Here is a 21,114-nt window from a genome sequence, read left to right as displayed (position 1 = left end):
CCACGCTCTCTCCCCATAGCCCTGTATCAATCTCAAACTAATCCCTCTGCCCCGATCTCTCCCGATAGCCCTGTATCAATCCCAAACTAATCCCACTGCCACGCTCTCTCCCCATAGCCCTGTATCAATCTCAAACTAATCCCTCTGCCCCGATCTCTCCCGATAGCCCTGTATCAATCACAAACTAATCCCACTGCCCCGCTCACTCCCCATAGCCCTGTATCAATCCGCAAACTAATCACACTGCCCCGCTCACCCCCATAGCCCTGTATCAATCCCAAACTAATCCCAGTGCCCCGCTCACTCCCGATATCCCTGTATCAATCCCAAACTAATCCCAAAGCCCCACTCTCTCCCCATAGCCCTGTATCAGTCCCAAACTAATCACACTGCCCCGATCTCTCCCAATAGCCCTGTATCAATCCCAAACTATTCCCAATGCTTCGCTCGCTCCCCATAGTCCTGCATCAATCCCAAACTAATCCCACCGCCCCCGTCTCTCCCCAAAGCCCTGTATCAATCCCTAACTAATCACACTGCCCCGCTCTCTGCCCATAGCCCTGCATCAATCGCAAACTAATACCACTGCCCCCGTCTCTCCCCAAAGCCCTGTATCAATCCCTAACTAATCACACTGCCCCGCTCTGTCCCCATAGTCCTGCATCAATCGCAAACTAATACCACTGCCCCGCTCTTTCCCCATAGCCCTGTATCAATCCCCAAACTAATCCCACTGCCCCAATCTCTCCGCATAGCCCTGTATCAATCCCAAACTATTCCCAATGCCTCGCTCGCTCCCGATAACCCTGTATCAATCCCAAACTAACCAGACTGCCCTGCACTCACCCCATAGCCCTGTATCAATCCCCAAACTAATCCCACTGCCCCGCTTTCTCCCCACAGCCCTGTATCAATCCCAAACAAATCCCACTGCCCCGCTCTCTCCCCATAGCCCTGTATCAATCCCCAACGTAAGTCCACTGCCCTGCTTTCTCCCCATAGCCGTGTTATATCCAAACAAATCCCACTGCCCCGCTCTCTCCCCATAGCCCTGTATCAATCCCCAACGTAAGCCCACTGCCCCGCTCTCTCCCCATAGCCCTGTGTTATGTCCAAACTAATCCCACTGCACCGCTCTCTCCCCATAGCCCTGTATCAATCCCCAACGTAAGCCCACTGCTCCGCTTTCTCCCCATAGCCCTGTGTTATGTCCAAACTAATCCCACTGCACCGCTCTCTCCCCATAGCCCTGTATCAATCCCAAACTAATCCCACTGCCCCGCTCTCTCCTCTCACCCTGTATCAATCACAAACTAATCCCACTGCCCCGCTCACTCCCCATAGCCCTGTATCAATCCCAAACGATTCCCACTGCCCCGCTCTCTCCCGATTGCCCTGTATCAATCCCAAACTAATCCCACTCCACCGCTCTCTCCTCTAGCCCTGTATCAATCGCAAACTAATCCCACTGCCCCGCTCACTCCCCATAGCCCTGTATCAATCCGCAAACTAATCACACTGCCCCGCTCACTCCCCATAGCCCTGTATCAATCCCAAACTAATCCCAGTGCCCCGCTCACTCCCGATATCCCTGTATCAATCCCAAACTAATCCCAAAGCCCCACTCTCTCCCCATAGCCCTGTATCAGTCCCAAACTAATCACACTGCCCCGATCTCTCCCAATAGCCCTGTATCAATCCCAAACTATTCCCAATGCTTCGCTCGCTCCCCATAGTCCTGCATCAATCCCAAACTAATCCCACCGCCCCCGTCTCTCCCCAAAGCCCTGTATCAATCCCTAACTAATCACACTGCCCCGCTCTCTGCCCATAGCCCTGCATCAATCGCAAACTAATACCACTGCCCCCGTCTCTCCCCAAAGCCCTGTATCAATCCCTAACTAATCACACTGCCCCGCTCTCTCCCCATAGTCCTGCATCAATCGCAAACTAATACCACTGCCCCGCTCTTTCCCCATAGCCCTGTATCAATCCCCAAACTAATCTCACTGCCCCAATCTCTCCGCATAGCCCTGTATCAATCCCAAACTATTCCCAATGCCTCGCTCGCTCCCGATAACCCTGTATCAATCCCAAACTAACCAGACTGCCCTGCACTCACCCCATAGCCCTGTATCAATCCCCAAACTAATCCCACTGCCCCGCTTTCTCCCCACAGCCCTGTATCAATCCCAAACAAATCCCACTGCCCCGCTCTCTCCCCATAGCCCTGTATCAATCCCCAACGTAAGTCCACTGCCCTGCTTTCTCCCCATAGCCGTGTTATATCCAAACAAATCCCACTGCCCCGCTCTCTCCCCATAGCCCTGTATCAATCCCCAACGTAAGCCCACTGCCCCGCTCTCTCCCCATAGCCCTGTGTTATGTCCAAACTAATCCCACTGCACCGCTCTCTCCCCATAGCCCTGTATCAATCCCAAACTAATCCCACTGCCCCGCTCTCTCCTCTCGCCCTGTATCAATCACAAACTAATCCCACTGCCCCGCTCACTCCCCATAGCCCTGTATCAATCCCAAACGATTCCCACTGCCCCGCTCTCTCCCGATTGCCCTGTATCAATCCCAAACTAATCACACTGCCCCGCTCTCTCCCCATAGCCCTGTATCAATCCCCAAACTAATCCCACTGCCCCGATCTCTCCGCACAGCCCTGTATCAATCCCAAACTAATCCCAAAGCCCCGCTCTCTCCCCATAGCCTTGTATCAATCCCAAACTAATCCCACTGCCCCGCTCTCTCCCCATAGCCCTGTATCAATCCCAAACTAATCCCACTGCCCTGCTCTCTCCCCATAGCCCTGTATCAATCCCAAAATAATCCCACTGCCCCGCTCTATCCTCATAGCCCTGCATCAATCCCCAAACTAATCCCACTCCCCTGCTCTCCCCCATACCCTGTATCTCTCCCCAAAACTAATCCCACTGCCCCGCTCTCTCCCCATAGCCCTTTATCAATCCCAAACTAATCCAACTGCCTCGCTCGCTCCCGATAACCCTGTATCAATCCCAAACTAATCAGACTGCCCTGCTCTCACCCCATAGCCCTGTATCAATCCCCAAACTAATCCCACTGCCCCGCGATCTTCCCATAGCCCTGTATCAATCCCCAAACTAATCCCACTGCCCCGCTCTCTCCCGATTGCCCAGTATCAATCCCAAACTAATCACACTGCCCCGCTCTCTCCCCATAGCCCTGTATCAATCCCCAAACTAATCCCACTGCCCCGCTCTCTCCCCATAGCTCTGTATCAATCCCAAATTAATCCCACTGCCCCGCACTCTCCCCATAGCCTTGTATCAATCCCAAACAAATCACACTGCCCCGCTCTCACCCCATAGCCCTGTATCAATTACCAAACTAATCCCACTGCCCCGCTCTCTCCCCATAGCCCTGTATCAATCCCAAACTAATCCCACTGCCCCGCTCTCTCCCCATAGCCCTGTATCAATCTCAAACTAATCCCTCTGCCCCGATCTCTCCCGATAGCCCTGTATCAATCGCAAGCTAATCCCACTGCCCCGCTCTCTCCCCATAGCCCTGTATCAATCTCAAACTAATCCCACTGCCCCGATCCCTCCCGATAGCCCTGTATCAATCCCAAACTAATCCCACTGCCCCGCTCTCTCCAGAGCCCTGTATCAATCCCAAACTAATCTCAATGCCCCGCTCTCTCCCCATAGCCCTGTATCAATCCCAAACTAATCCCACTGCCCCGCTCTCTCCCCATAGCCCTGTATCAATCCCAAACTAATCCCACTGCCCTGCTCTCTCCCCATAGCCCTGTATCAATCCCAAACTATTCACACTGCCCCGATCTCTCCCGATAGCCCTGTATCAATCCCAAACTATTCCCAATGCCTCGCTCGCTCCCGATAACCCTATATCAATCCCAAACTAATCAGACTGCCCTGCTCTCACCCCATAGCCCTGTATCAATCCCCAAACTAATCCCACTGCCCCGCGCTCTTCCCATAGCCCTGTATCAATCCCCAAACTAATCCCACTGCCCCGCTCTCTCCCGATTGCCCTGTATCAATCCCAACCTAATCCCACTGCCTCGCTTTCCCCCCATAGCTCTGTCTTGATCCCAAACTAATCCCACTGCCCTGCTCTCCCCCCATAGCCCTGAATCAATCCCAAACTAATCCCACTGCCCCACTCTCTCCCCATAGCCCTGCATCAATCCCAAACTTTTCCCAATAGCCCTGCTTCAATTCCAAACTAATCCCTCCTCTGCCCCACTCTCTGCCCATAGCCCTGCATCATTCCCAAACTAACCCCACTGCCACGCTCTCTCCCCATAGCCCTGGGAGTGTTTGATGGGACAGTGTAGAGGGAGCATTACTATATATATCTAACCCGTGCAGCACCTGCCTTGGGAATGTTTGATGGGACAGTGTAGAGGGAGCTTTTTGCCTGTATCTAACCCGTGCGGTACCTGCCTTGGGAGTGTTTGATGGGACAGTGTAGAGGGAGCATTACTCTGTATCTAACCCCTGCTGTACCTGCCTTGGGAGTGTTTGATGGGACAGCGTAGAGGGAGCTTTACTCTGTATCTAACCCGTGCAGTACCTGCCTTGGGAGTGTTTGATGGGACAGTGTAGAGGGAGCTTCACTCTGTATCTAACCCGTGTTGTTCCTGCCCTGGGAGTTTTTGATGGGCTGGTTTAAAGAGAGCTTTACTCTATCGATTCTGTAGCAAACCTTGATAGATTGCAAGTCCGGGGATTCAGCGCATACACAGCGCAGGCAGAAACACGGAACTTGCGGGGCCTCTACCAAGGCCTAAGTCGTTGGTACGGAGACCATGATTTCAGGGCCATTATCTTTGTTTGATGTAATCCTTCACTCCTGTGTATAAGACAGTGAGTCTCACGGCCTAAAATTCATTCAAATCTCAGTAAGAATACCCAGAACAGACTTTAATTGTCTTTTATTTGCTTCGTTTTTCTAAGGTGTACCCAGATATCTGCAGACCAACATTCATCCGCATGTGAATCCCTCCTCTGCATTTAAATCAAATCACGGTAACACTTTTATTTAATCTACCGAGGTTGAGTATTGAAATATACCAGGAGATCCAGGCACGTTTTGATAAAGCAGATTAACAATGAGTTCAGTGGGGATATTTAGCAAACAACAGGCCGATTTTAATATGATAAGGCAGGATCTGTCCAAAGTGGACTGGGAACAGCTACTTGACAACCCTCTGTCTCAGTCCCAAACTAATCCCACTGCCCTGCTCTCTCCTGTTAGCCCTTTATCAATCGCCAACCTAATCCCACTGCCCCGCTCTCTCCCCATAGCCCTGCATCAGTCCCCAACCTAATCCCACTGCCGCGCTCTCTCCCGATAGCCTTGTATCAATCTCCAAACTAATCCCACTGCCCTGCTTTCTCCCCATAGCCCTGTATCAATCACAAACTATTTCCACTGCCCTGCTCTCTCCCCATAGCCCTGTATCAATCCCCAATGTAAGCACACTGCCCGCTTTCTCCCCATAGCCCTGTGTTATATCCAAACAAATCCCACTGCCCGCTTTCTCCCCATAGCCCTGTGTTATATCCAAACTAATCCCACTGCCCCGCTTTCTCCCCATAGCCCTGTATCAATCCCCAAATTAATCCCACTGCCCCGCTTTCTCCCCATAGCCCTGTATCAATCCCAAACAAATCCCACTGCCCCGCTCTCTCCCCATAGCCCTGTATCAATCCCCAACGTAAGTCCACTGCCCTGCTTTCTCCCCATAGCCTTGTGTTATATCCAAACAAATCCCACTGCCCCGCTCTCTCCCCACAGCCCTGTTTCAATCCCCAACGTAAGCCCACTGCCCCGCTTTCTCCCCATAGCGCTGTGTTATATCCAAACTAATCCCACTGCACCGCTCTCTCCCCATAGCCCTGTATCAATCCCAAACTAATCCCACTGCCCAGCTCTCTCCTCTAGCCCTGTATCAATCACAAACTAATCCCACTGCCACGCTCACTCCCCATAGCCCCGGATCAATCCCACGCTTGTCCCGCTCCTGATCACTATCCAGTGACCTCTGTGTTAGTGAGAGGGGAAATCAGCCAGGGTTCCTGCTCCTCATCACTGCCCAGTGACCCCTGGGTTAGAGCGAGAAGGAAATCAGCCAGGGTTCCTGCTCCTGATCACTGCCCAGTGACCCCTGGTTAGAGAGAGAGGGAAATCAGCGAGGGTTCATGCTCCTGATCACACTCCAGTGACCCCTGGGTTAGAGAGACAGATGAAATCAGCCAGGGTTCGTGCTCCTGATCACTGTCCAGTGACCCCTGGGTTAAAGAGAGAGGTGAAATTAGCCAGGGTTCCTGCTCCTGATTACAGTCCAGTGAACCCTGGGTTAGAGAGAGAGGGGAAATCAGCCAGGGTTCCTGCTCCTGATCACATTCCAGTGACCCCTGGGTTAGAGAGAGGGGAAATCAGCCAGGGTTCGTGCTCCTGATCACTGCCCAGTGACCCCTGGGTTAGAGAGAGGGGAAATCAGCCAGGGTTCCTGCTCCTGATCACTGCCCAGTCACCTCTGGGTTAGAGAGAGAGGGGAAATCAGCCAGGGTTCCTGCTCCTGATCACTATCCAGTCACCCCTGAGTTAGAGAGAGGTGAAATCAGCCAGGGTGCCTGCTCCTGATCACTATCCAGTGACCCCTGAGTTAGAGAGAGGGGAAATCAGCCAGGGTTCCTGCTCCTGATCACTATCCAGTGACCCCTGGGTTAGAGAGAGAGGGAAATCAGCCAGGGTTCATGCTCCTGATCACTATCCAGTGACCCCTGGGTTAGAGAGAGGGGAAATCAGCCAGGGTTCCTGCTCCTGATCACAGTCCAGTGACCCCTGAGTTAGAGAGAGGAGGAAATCAGCCAGGGTTCCTGCTCCTGATCACTATCCAGTGACCCCTGGGTTAGAGAGAAGGGAAATCAGCCAGGGTTCCTGCTCCTGATCACTGTCCAGTGACCCCTGGGTTAGAGAGAGGGGAAATCAGCCAGGGTTCCTGCTCCTGATCACTGCCCAGTGACCCCTGGGTTAGAGAGAGAGGGAAATCAGCCAGGGTTCATGCTCCTGATCACTATCCAGTGACCCCTGGGTTAGAGAGAGGGGAAATCAGCCAGGGTTCCTGCTCCTGATCACTGCCCAGTGACCCCTGGGTTAGAGAGAGAGGGGAAATCAGCCAGGGTTCCTGCTCCTGATCACAGTCCAGTGACCCCTGGGTTAGAGAGACAGGTGAAATCAGCCAGGGTTCCTGCTCCTGATCACAGTCCAGTGACGCCTGGGTTAGAGAGAGAGGGGAAATCAGCCAGGGTTCGTGCTCCTGATCACTATCCAGTGAACCCTGGGTTAGAGAAAGGGGAAATCAGCCAGGGTTCCTGCTCCTGATCACAGTCCAGTGACACCTGGGTTAGAGAGAGAGGGGAAATCAGCCAGGGTTCATGCTCCTGATCACTATCCAGTGACCCCTGAGTTAGAGAAAGGGGAAATCAGCCAGGGTTCCTGCTCCTGATCACAGTCCAGTGACCCCTGGGTTAGAGAGAGAGGGGAAATCAGCCAGGGTTCCTGCTCCTGATCACAGTCCAGTGACCCCTGGGTTAGAGAGAGAGGGGAAATCAGCCAGGGTTCATGCTCCTGATCACTATCCAGTGACCCCTGAGTTAGAGAAAGGGGAAATCAGCCAGGGTTCCTGCTCCTGATCAATGCCCAGTGACCCCTGGGTTGGAGAGAGGGGAAAATCAGCCAGGGTTCCTGCTCCTGATCATTGTCCAGTGACCCCTGGGTTAGAGAGAGAGGGAAATCAGCCAGGGTCATTTAAATCATGTTGCGAGAAAGGGAAATAGTTTGTGCCCCCGTTTGTACCTCAGAGTCTTAGAGACGGAGGGAACGGCAACAGAAAAAGAGGAAACAACATCTCCAAAAACTGATCCCAACTCATCGCCAAGGCTGGGGATAGATAACCTCGCCGCCTTCTTAGGAAGTTTAACCACTTTATTCACTTTCTGATTGGAGCTCCGTTTGGAATTAGACTTTATTTTGTCAGATGTTTAACGACAGCATTGAAGGGGGAAGGAGAAACTTGGAGCAACTTCTTCTGTCAAAGCTGCAGTGAGACTTGAATGAATTTAAAGATTTTTAATGAACTTTTCTCCAAAAATGAGTGTAAAAAACACTTTTTCCCCCTAAGTTTCGAACATGATTTTGGAAGAGACTGAAGCAAAAGCCAATTTTCCCCTCACCTAAACAAGTTTCAACCAGGTCTTGCAGTCCAAACGCTTTTAAAGAGCTCTGAAATGGTTAAAATGTTTTCAAATTGAAATATCTCAAGATTTGATTTTGAGTGATTGACTGAAGTGAGTAGCTTTACACAAACATGCAACCATGGTGTTGAGGAGGGGGAAGGTAGGGGAGGATTTGTAGGAGTTACATATTACTTTTTAATTACTTTTTAAAAATGTACCATTAAGACATTTAGGAAGAGAACCAAGAAAGGGGAAAAACACAAACCATTTTATAATGTCTGTCGTTCGATAGTCCTAACAAGTCGCAGGAATAACGTAAATATAGATTTCCTCTTAAACATTTAGTGGAGTGTTAATTGAAGCAAGAGTTATGTAATGATGTATAAAAATTGCAGGAAGCTACTTTAGAAGAAACCACTCTTTGTTTATTGAGAGAGACACAGAAAATACTTTGATTAAAGTGATAACGTACAATTCGATTTGGTTTGAATGTTTGAAATAGGAGATTAAAATTTGTGAGTATAATGAAGTTTGTTTCCTGCTTTTAATTGCGAAGTACCTAAAATAATTCAACACTCCTTGTGACAAGAGCAGGGATTAATATTGTGGAGAATGTTTGAGAGAAAAACATTAGAAGCGAAATTGGTAAATTATAAATCTTTACGTCAACATATCAGTAAACATTTGCAAGTCAGTCTGACTGGTTTTGCTGTCCAGGAAGAAAAACAAGTGTTTATTTCTGTTAAGTCATAGCTTTGCCTGCTTTTTTTGTTTATAATTCAGTGACACAAATTGTGTGTATATTTGTAAATTGTAAAATAACAGCAATAAATCACATTTCTGTGACATTCTTTCTGTCTTAAACGATTCAATTTGTGCCTCGGAATCTAGAAGCTTCTTTACCTGAAAGGTTTGAATGGTTAAAGCTGATCTCAGCTATCAAAAGCTGTTTGCGACATTCCTGCATTGTGGAACAGTGTGATGTCTTTGCAGAGACAGGAATTCGCATTGTTGAATGGAGGTTTTTCTGATCTGTTGCATCCTGTGTAGATCAGAAACAGGTAAAGATGTTCATAGTAAACAGCCAGTAAACAGCCCAAGACAATGAAATGCTAAAACAATGTCTGGCCAAGGTCAGAGACTTCAAGCACAGGACATGTGGAATATACAAAACCCCATAGCCCTGTATCAATCCCAAACTAATCACACTGCCCCGCTCTCTCCCCCATACCCTGTATCAATCCCCAAACTAATCCCACTGCCCCGCTCTCTCCCCATACCCTGTATCAATCCCCAAACTAATCCCACTGCCCTGCTGACTCCCCATACCCTGTATCAATCCCCAATCTAATCCCACTGCCCCGCTCTCTCCCCATACCCTGTATCAATCCCCAAACTAATCCCACTGCCCCGCTCTCTCCCCATAGCCCTGTATCAATCCCAAACTAATCCCACTGCCCCGCTCTCTCCCCATACCCTGTATCAATCCCCAAACTAATCCCACTGCCCCGCTCTCTCCCCATACCCTGTATCAATCCCCAATCTAATCCCACTGCCCTGCTCTCTCCCCATAGCCCTGTATCAATCCCAAACTAATCCCACTGCCCCGCTCTCTCCCCATAGCCCTGTATCAATCCCCAAACTAATCCCACTCCCCTGCTCTCTCCCCATACCCTGTATCAATCCCCAAACTAATCCCACTGCCCTGCTGACTCCCCATAGCCCTGTATCAATCCCCAAACTAATCCCACTGCCCCACTCTCTCCCGATTGCCCTGCATCAATCCCCAAACTAATCCCACTGCCCCGCTCTCTCCCCATAGCCCTGTATCAATCCCAAAACTAATCCCACTGCCCAGCTCTCCCCCCATAGCCCTACATCAATCCTAAACTAATCCCACTGCCGCGCTCTCTTCCCATAGTCCTGCATCAATCCCAAACTAATCACACTGCCCCGCTCTCTCCCCATAGCCCTGTATCAATCCCCAAAACTAATCCCACTGTGCCGCTCTCTCCCCATAGCCCTTTATCAATCCCAACCTAATCCAACTGCCTCGCTCGCTCCCGATAACCCTGTATCAATCCCAAACTAATCAGACTGCCCTGCTCTCACCCCATAGCCCTGTATCAATCACCAAACTAATCCCACTGCCCCGCTCTCTCCCGATTGCCCTGTATGAATCCCAAACTAATCAAACAGCCCTGCTCTCTCCCCATAGCCCTGTATCAATCCCAAAACTAATCCCACTGCCCCGCTCTCTCCCCATAGCCCTGTACCAATCCGCAAACTAATCCCACTGCCCCGCTCACTCCCCATAGCCCTGTATCAATCCCAAACTAATCCCAGTGCCCCGCTCACTCCCGATAGCCCTGTATCAATCCAAAACTAATCCCACTGCCCTGCTCTCTCCCCACAGCCCTGTATCAATCCCAAACTAATCACATTGCCCCGATCTCTCCCGATAGCCCTGTATCAATCCCAAACTATTCCCAATGCCTCGCTCGCTCCCGATAACCCTGTATCAATCCCAAACTAATCAGACTGCCCTGCTCTCACCCCATAGCCCTGTATCAATCCCCAAACTAATCCCACTGCCCCGCGCTCTTCCCATAGCCCTGTATCAATCCCCAAACTAATCCCACTGCCCCGCTCTCTCCCGATTGCCCTGTATCAATCCCAAACTAATCACACTGCCCCGCTCTCTCCCCATAGCCCTGTATCAATCCCGAAACTAATCCCACTGCCCCGATCTCTCCGCATAGCCCTGTATCAATCCCAAACTAATCCCAAAGCCCCACTCTCTCCCCATAGCCCTGTATCAATCCCAAACTAATCACACTGCCCCAATCTCTCCCGCTAGGCCGGTATCAATCCCAAACTATTCCCAATGCCTCGCTCGCTCCCGATAACCCTGTATCAATCCCAAACTAATCAGACTGCCCTGCACTCACCCCATAGACTTGTATCAATCCCCAAACTAATACCACAGCCCCGCGCTCTCCCGATAGCCCTGTCTCAATCCCCAAACTAATCCCACTGCCCCACTCCCTCCCGATTGCCCTGTCTCAATCCCCAAACTAATCCCACTGCCCCGCTCTCTCCCGATTGCCCTGTATCAATCCCAAACTAATCACACTGCCCCGCTCTCTCCCCATAACCCTGTGTCAATCCCCAAACTAATCCCACTGCCCCACTCTCTCCCCATAGCCCTGTATCAATCCCCAAACTAATCCCACTGCCTCACTCTCCCCCCATAGCCCTACATCAATCCTAAACTAATCCCACTGCCGCGCTCTCTTCCCATAGTCCTGCATCAATCCCAAACTAATCACACAGCCCCGCTCTCTCCCCATAGCCCTGTATCAATCCCCAAAACTAATCCCACTGCCTCGCTCTCTCCCCATAGCCCTGTATCAGTCCCAAAATAATCCCACTGCCCCACTCTATCCCCATAGCCCTGTATCAATCCCCAAACTAATCCCACTCCCCTGCTCTCTCCCCAAACCCTGTATCAATCCCCAAACTAATCCCACTGCCCTGCTGACTCCCCATAGCCCTGTATCAATCCCCAAACTAATCCCACTGCCCCGCTCTCTCCCGATTGCCCTGTATCAATCCAAAACTAATCACACTGCCCCGCTCTATCCCCATAGCCCTGTATCAATCCCCAAACTAATCCCACTGCCTCGCTCTCTCCCCATAGCCCTGTATCAATCCACAAACTAATCCCACTGCCCCGCGCTCTCCCGATAGCCCTACATCAATCCCCAAACTAATCCCACTGCCCCGCTCTCTCCTGATTGCCCTGTATCAATCCCTAACGAATCACACTGCCCCGCTCTCTCCCCATAGCCCTGCATCAATCGCAAACTAATACCACTGCCCCCGTCTCTCCCCAAAGCCCTGTATCAATCCCTAACTAATCACACTGCCCCGCTCTCTCCCCATAGTCCTGCATCAATCGCAAACTAATACCACTGCCCCGCTCTTTCCCCATAGCCCTGTATCAATCCCCAAACTAATCCCACTGCCCCAGTCTCTCCGCATAGCCCTGTATCAATCCCAAACTAATCAGACTGCCCCGCGCTCTCCCCATAGCCCTGTATCAGTCCCCAAGCTAATCCCACTGCCCCGCTCTCTCCCGATTGCACTGTATCAATCCCAAACTAATCCCACTGCCCCGCTCTCTCCCCATAGCCCTGTATCAATCCCAAACTAATCCCACTGCCCCGCTCTCTCCCCATAGCCCTGTATCAATCCAAAACTAATCCCAAAGCCCCACTCTCTCCCCATAGTCCTGTATCAATCCCAAACTAATCCCAATGCCCCGCTCTCTCCCCATAGCCCTGTTTCAATCCCCAAACTAATCCCACTGCCCCGCTCTCTCCCCATAGCCTTGTATCAAACCCAAACTAATCCCACTGCCCCGCTCTATCCCCATAGCCCTGTATCAATCCCCAAACTAATCCCACTGCCTCACTCTCCCCCCATAGCCCTACATCAATCCTAAACTAATCCCACTGCCGCGCTCTCTTCCCATAGTCCTGCATCAATCCCAAACTAATCACACAGCCCCGCTCTCTCCCCATAGCCCTGTATCAATCCCCAAAACTAATCCCACTGCCTCGCTCTCTCCCCATAGCCCTGTATCAGTCCCAAAATAATCCCACTGCCCCGCTCTATCCCCATAGCCCTGTATCAATCCCCAAACTAATCCCACTCCCCTGCTCTCTCCCCAAACCCTGTATCAATCCCCAAACTAATCCCACTGCCCTGCTGACTCCCCATAGCCCTGTATCAATCCCCAAACTAATCCCACTGCCCCGCTCTCTCCCGATTGCCCTGTATCAATCCAAAACTAATCACACTGCCCCGCTCTATCCCCATAGCCCTGTATCAATCCCCAAACTAATCCCACTGCCCCGCTCTCTCCCCATAGCCCTGTATCAATCTACAAACTAATCCCACTGCCCCGCGCTCTCCCGATAGCCCTACATCAATCCCCAAACTAATCCCACTGCCCCGCTCTCTCCTGATTGCCCTGTATCAATCCCTAACTAATCACACTGCCCCGCTCTCTCCCCATAGTCCTGCATCAATCGCAAACTAATACCACTGCCCCGCTCTTTCCCCATAGCCCTGTATCAATCCCCAAACTAATCCCACTGCCCCAATCTCTCCGCATAGCCCTGTAACAATCCCAAACTATTCCCAATGCCTCGCTCGCTCCCGATAACCCTGTATCAATCCCAAACTAATCAGACTGCCCTGCACTCACCCCATAGCCCTGTATCAATCCCCAAACTAATCCCACTGCCCCGCGCTCTCCCCATAGCCCTGTATCAATCCCCAAGCTAATCCCACTGCCCCGCTCTCTCCCGATTGCACTGTATCAATCCCAAACTAATCCCACTGCCCCGCTCTCTCCCCATAGCCCTGTATCAATCCCCAAACTAATCCCACTGCCCCGCTCTCTCCCCATAGCCCTGTATCAATCCAAAACTAATCCCAAAGCCCCACTCTCTCCCCATAGTCCTGTATCAATCCCAAACTAATCCCAATGCCCCGCTCTCTCCCCATAGCCCTGTTTCAATCCCCAAACTAATCCCACTGCCCCGCTCTCTCCCCATAGCCTTGTATCAAACCCAAACTAATCCCACTGCCCCGCTCTATCCCCATAGCCCTGTATCAATCCCCAAACTAATCCCACTCCCCTGCTCTCTCCCCATACCCTGTATCAATCCCCAAACTAATCCCACTGCCCCGCTCGCTCCCCATAGCCTGTATCAATCCCAAAACTAATCCCACTGCCCCGCTCTCCCCCCATAGCCCTACATCAATCCTAAACTAATCCCACTGCCGCGCTCTCTTCCCATAGTCCTGCATCAATCCCAAACTAATGAGACTGCCCTGCTCTCACCCCATAGCCCTGTATCAATCCCCAAACTAATCCCACTGCCCCGCTCTCTCCCGATTGCCCTATATCAATCCCCAAACTAATCCCACTGCCCCGCTCTCTCCCCATAGCCCTGTATCAATCCCAAATTAATCCCACTGCTACGCACTCTCCCCATAGCCTTGTATCAATCCTAAACAAATCACACTGCCCCACTCTCACCCCATAGCCCTGTATCAATTACCAAACTAATCCCACTGCCCCGCTCTCTCCCCATAGCCCTGTATCAATCCCAAACTAATCCCACTGCCACGCTCTCTCCCCATAGCCCTGTATCAATCTCAAACTAATCCCTCTGCCCCGATCTCTCCCGATAGCCCTGTATCAATCCCAAACTAATCCCACTGCCCCGCTCTCTCCCCATAGCCCTGTATCAATCTCAAACTAATCCCACTGCCCCGTTCTCTCCCGATAGCCCTGTATCAATCCCAAACTAATCCCACTTCCCCGCTCTCTCCATAGCCCTGTATCAATCCCCAAACTAATCAAACTGCCTCGCTCTCTCCCCATAGCCCTGTATCAATCCCCAAACTAATCCCACTGCCCCGCTCTCTCCCCATAGCCCTGTATCAATCCGCAAACTAATCCCACTGCCCCGCTCACTCCCCATAGCCCTGTATCAATCCCAAACTAATCCCAGTGCCCCGCTCACTCCCGATAGCCCTGTATCAATCCAAAACTAATCCCAAAGCCCCACTCTCTCCCCATAGTCCTGTATCAATCCCAAACTAATCCCAATGCCCCGCTCTCTCCCCATAGCCCTGTATCAATCCCAAACTAATCCCACTGCCCTGCTCTCTCCCCATAGCCCTGTATCAATCCCAAACTAATCACACTGCCCCGATCTCTCCCGATAGCCCTGTATCAATCCCAAACTATTCCCAATGCCTCGCTCGCTCCCGATAACCCTGTATCAATGCCAAACTAATCAGGCTGCCCTGCTCTCACCCCATAGCCCTGAATCAATCCCCAAACTAATCCCACTGCCCCGCGCTCTTCCCATAGCCCTGTATCAATCCCCAAACTAATCCCACTGTCCCGCTCTCTCCCGATTGCCCTGTATCAATCCCAAACTAATCACACTGCCCCGCTCTCTCCCCATAGCCCTGTATCAATCCCCTAACTAATCCCACTGCCCCGATCTCTCCGCATAGCCCTGTATCAATCCCAAACTAATCCCAAAGCCCCACTCTCTCCCCATAGCCCTGTATCAATCCCAAACTAATCACACTGCCCCAATCTCTCCCGCTTGCCAGGTATCAATCCCAAACTATTCCCAATGCCTCGCTCGCTCCCGATAACCCTGTATCAATCCCAAACTAATCAGACTGCCCTGCACTCACCCCATAGCCCTGTATCAATCCCCAAAACTAATCCCACTGTACCGCTCTCTCCCCATAGCCCTTTATCAATCCCAACCTAATCCAACTGCCTCGCTCGCTCCCGATAACCCTGTATCAATCCCAAACTAATCAGACTGCCCTGCTCTCACCCCATAGCCCTGTATCAATCACCAAACTAATCCCACTGCCCCGCTCTCTCCCGATTGCCCTGTATGAATCCCAAACTAATCAAACTGCCCCGCTCTCTCCCCATAGCCCTGTATCAATCCCAAAACTAATCCCACTGCCCCGCTCTCTCCCCATAGCCCTGTACCAATCCGCAAACTAATCCCACTGCCCCGCTCACTCCCCATAGCCCTGTATCAATCCCAAACTAATCCCAGTGCCCCGCTCACTCCCGATAGCCCTGTATCAATCCAAAACTAATCCCACTGCCCTGCTCTCTCCCCATAGCCCTGTATCAATCCCAAACTAATCACATTGCCCCGATCTCTCCCGATAGCCCTGTATCAATCCCAAACTATTCCCAATGCCTCGCTCGCACCCGATAACCCTGTATCAATCCCAAACTAATCAGACTGCCCTGCTCTCACCCCATAGCCCTGTATCAATCCCCAAACTAATCCCACTGCCCCGCGCTCTTCCCATAGCCCTGTATCAATCCCCAAACTAATCCCACTGCCCCGCTCTCTCCCGATTGCCCTGTATCAATCCCAAACTAATCACACTGCCCCGCTCTCTCCCCATAGCCCTGTATCAATCCACAAACTAATCCCACTGCCCCGATCTCTCCGCATAGCCCTGTATCAATCCCAAACTAATCCCAAAGCCCCACTCTCTCCCCATAGCCCTGTATCAATCCCAAACTAATCACACTGCCCCAATCTCTCCCGCTAGGCCGGTATCAATCCCAAACTATTCCCAATGCCTCGCTCGCTCCCGATAACCCTGTATCAATCCCAAACTAATCAGACTGCCCTGCACTCACCCCATAGCCCTGTATCAATCCCCAAACTAATACCACAGCCTCGCGCTCTCCCGATAGCCCTGTCTCAATCCCCAAACTAATCCCACTGCCCCACTCCCTCCCGATTGCCCTGTATCAATCCCAAACTAATCACACTGCCCCGCTCTCTCCCCATAGCCCTGCATCAATCCCCAAACTAATCCCACTGCCCCGATCTCTCCGCATAGCCCTGTATCAATCCCAATCTAATCCCAAATCCCCACTCTCTCCCCATAGCCCTGTATCAATCCCAAACTAATCACACTGCCACAATCTCTCCCGATAGCCCTGTATCAATCCCAAACTATTCCCAATGCCTCGCTCGCTCCCGATAACCCTGTATCAATCCCAAACTAATCAGACTGCCCTGCACTCACCCCATAGCCCTGTATCAATCCCCAAACTAATCCCACTGCCCCGCGCTCTCCCGATAGCCCTGTCTCAATCCCCAAACTAATCCCACTGCCCCGCTCTCTCCCGATTGCCCTGTATCAATCCCAAACTAATCACACTGCCCCGCTCTCTCCCCATATCCCTGTGTCAATCCCCAAACTAATCCCACTGCCCCACTCTCTCCCCATAGCCCTGTATCAATCCCAAACTAATCCCACTGCCACGCTCTCTCCCCATAGCCCTGTATCAATCTCAAACTAATCCCTCTGCCCCGATCTCTCCCGATAGCCCTGTATCAATCCCAAACTAATCCCACTGCCCCGCTCTCTCCCCATAGCCCTGTATCAATCCGCAAACTAATCCCACTGCCCCGCTCAATCCCCATAGCCCTGTATCAATCCCCAAACTAATCAAACTGCCTCGCTCTCTCCCCATAGCCCTGTATCAATCCCCAAACTAATCCCACTGCCCCGCTCTCTCCCCATAGCCCTGTATCAATCCGCAAACTAATCCCACTGCCCCGCTCACTCCCCATAGCCCTGTATCAATCCCAAACTAATCCCAGTGCCCCGCTCACTCCCGATAGCCCTGTATCAATCCAAAACTAATCCCAAAGCCCCACTCTCTCCCCATAGTCCTGTATCAATCCCAAACTAATCCCAATGCCCCGCTCTCTCCCCATAGCCCTGTATCAATCCCAAACTAATCCCACTGCCCTGCTCTCTCCCCATAGCCCTGTATCAATCCCAAACTAATCACACTGCCCCGATCTCTCCCGATAGCCCTGTATCAATCCCAAACTATTCCCAATGCCTCGCTCGCTCCCGATAACCCTGTATCAATGCCAAACTAATCAGGCTGCCCTGCTCTCACCCCATAGCCCTGAATCAATCCCCAAACTAATCCCACTGCCCCGCGCTCTTCCCATAGCCCTGTATCATTCCCCAAACTAATCCCACTGTCCCGCTCTCTCCCGATTGCCCTGTATCAATCCCAAACTAATCACACTGCCCCGCTCTCTCCCCATAGCCCTGTATCAATCCCCTAACTAATCCCACTGCCCCGATCTCTCCGCATAGCCCTGTATCAATCCCAAACTAATCCCAAAGCCCCACTCTCTCCCCATAGCCCTGTATCAATCCCAAACTAATCACACTGCCCCAATCTCTCCCGCTTGCCAGGTATCAATCCCAAACTATTCCCAATGCCTCGCTCGCTCCCGATAACCCTGTATCAATCCCAAACTAATCAGACTGCCCTGCACTCACCCCATAGCCCTGTATCAATCCCCAAAACTAATCCCACTGTACCGCTCTCTCCCCATAGCCCTTTATCAATCCCAACCTAATCCAACTGCCTCGCTCGCTCCCGATAACCCTGTATCAATCCCAAACTAATCAGACTGCCCCGCTCTCACCCCATAGCCCTGTATCAATCACCAAACTCATCCCACTGCCCCTCTCTCTCCCGATTGCCCTGTATGAATCCCAAACTAATCAAACTGCCTCGCTCTCTCCCCATAGCCCTGTATCAATCCCAAAACTAATCCCACTGCCCCGCTCTCTCCCCATAGCCCTGTACCAATCCGCAAACTAATCCCACTGCCCCGCTCACTCCCCATAGCCCTGTATCAATCCCAAACTAATCCCAGTGCCCCGCTCACTCCCGATAGCCCTGTATCAATCCAAAACTAATCCCACTGCCCTGCTCTCACCCCATAGCCCTGTATCAATCCCCAAACTAATCCCACTGCCCCGCGCTCTTCCTATAGCCCTGTATCAATCCCCAAACTAATCCCACTGCCCCGCTCTCTCCCGATTGCCCTGTATCAATCCCAAACTAATCACACTGCCCCGCTCTCTCCCCATAGCCCTGTATCAATCCCAAACTAATCCCAAAGCCCCACTCTCTCCCCATAGCCCTGTATCAATCCCAAACTAATCACACTGCCCCAATCTCTCCCGCTAGGCCGGTATCAATCCCAAACTATTCCCAATGCCTCACTCGCTCCCGATAACCCTGTATCAATCCCAAACTAATCAGACTGCCCTGCACTCACCCCATAGCCCTGTATCAATCCCCAAACTAATACCACAGCCCCGCGCTCTCCCGATAGCCCTGTCTCAATCCCCAAACTAATCCCACTGCCCCACTCCCTCCCGATTGCCCTGTATCAATCCCAAACTAATCCCAATGCCCCGCTCTCTCCCCATAGCCCTGTTTCAATCCCCAAACTAATCCCACTGCCCCGCTCTCTCCCCATAGCCCTGTATCAATCCCCAAACTAATCCCACTCCCCTGCTCTCTCCCCATACCCTGTATCAATCCCCAAACTAATCCCACTGCCCCGCTCGCTCCCCATAGCCTGTATCAATCCCAAAACTAATCCCACTGCCCCGCTCTCCCCCCATAGCCCTACATCAATCCTAAACTAATCCCACTGCTGCGCTCTCTTCCCATAGTCCTGCATCAATCCCAAACTAATCAGACTGCCCTGCTCTCACCCCATAGCCCTGTATCAATCCTCAAACTAATCCCACTGCCCCGCGATCTTCCCATAGCCCTGTATCAGTCCCCAAACTAATCCCACTGCCCCGCTCTCTCCCGATTGCCCTGTATCAATCCCCAAACTAATCCCACTGCCCCGCTCTCTCCCCATAGCCCTGTATCAATCCCAAATTAATCCCACTGCTACGCACTCTCCCCATAGCCTTGTATCAATCCCAAACAAATCACACTGCCCCACAGCCCTGTATCAATTCCCAAACTAATCCCACTGCCCCGCTCTCTCCCCATAGCCCTGTATCAATCCCAAACTAATCCCACTGCCACGCTCTCTCCCCATAGCCCTGTATCAATCTCAAACTAATCCCTCTGCCCCGATCTCTCCAGATAGCCCTGTATCAATCCCAAACTAATCCCACTGCCCCACTCTCTCCCCATAGCCCTGTATCAATCTCAAACTAATCCCACTGCCCCGATCTCTCCCGATAGCCCTGTATCAATCCCAAACTAATCCCACTGCCCCGCTCTCTCCATAGCCCTGTATCAATCCCCAAACTAATCAAACTGCCTCGCTCTCTCCCCATAGCCCTGTATCAATCCCCAAACTAATCCCACTGCCCCGCTCTCTCCCCATAGCCCTGTATCAATCCGCAAACTAATCCCACTGCCCCGCTCACTCCCCATAGCCCTGTATCAATCCCAAACTAATCCCAGTGCCCCGCTCACTCCCGATAGCCCTGTATCAATCCAAAACTAATCCCAAAGCCCCACTCTCTCCCCATAGTCCTGTATCAATCCCAAACTAATCCCAATGCCCCGCTCTCCCCATAGCCCTGTATCAATCCCAAACTAATCCCACTGCCCTGCTCTCTCCCCATAGCCCTGTATCAATCCCAAACTAATCACACTGCCCCGATCTCTCCCGATAGCCCTGTATCAATCCCAAACTATTCCCAATGCCTCGCTCGCTCCCGATAACCCTGTATCAATGCCAAACTAATCAGGCTGCCCTGCTCTCACCCCATAGCCCTGAATCAATCCCCAAACTAATCCCACTGCCCCGCGCTCTTCCCATAGCCCTGTATCAATCCCCAAACTAATCCCACTGTCCCGCTCTCTCCCGATTGCCCTGTATCAATCCCAAACTAATCACACTGCCCCGCTCTCTCCCCATAGCCCTGTATCAATCCCCTAACTAATCCCACTGCCCCGATCTCTCCGCATAGCCCTGTATCACTCCCAAACTAATCCCAAAGCCCCACTCTCTCCCCATAGCCCTGAATCAATCCCAAACTAATCACACTGCCCCAATCTCTCCCGCTTGCCAGGTATCAATCCCAAACTATTCCCAATGCCTCGCTCGCTCCCGATAACCCTGTATCAATCCCAAACTAATCAGACTGCCCTGCACTCACCCCATAGCCCTGTATCAATCCCCAAAACTAATCCCACTGTACCGCTCTCTCCCCATAGCCCTTTATCAATCCCAACCTAATCCAACTGCCTCGCTCGCTCCCGATAACCCTGTATCAATCCCAAACTAATCAGACTGCCCTGCTCTCACCCCATAGCCCTGTATCAATCACCAAACTAATCCCACTGCCCCGCTCTCTCCTGATTGCCCTGTATGAATCCCAAACTAATCAA

Source organism: Somniosus microcephalus, unplaced genomic scaffold (assembly GCF_052327205.1).
Source record: "Somniosus microcephalus isolate GS21.2 unplaced genomic scaffold, FLI_Smic_1.0 unresolved_chr1, whole genome shotgun sequence".
Taxonomy (NCBI): Eukaryota; Metazoa; Chordata; class Chondrichthyes; order Squaliformes; family Somniosidae; genus Somniosus; species Somniosus microcephalus.
Note: the sequence above shows the minus strand (reverse complement) of the source record.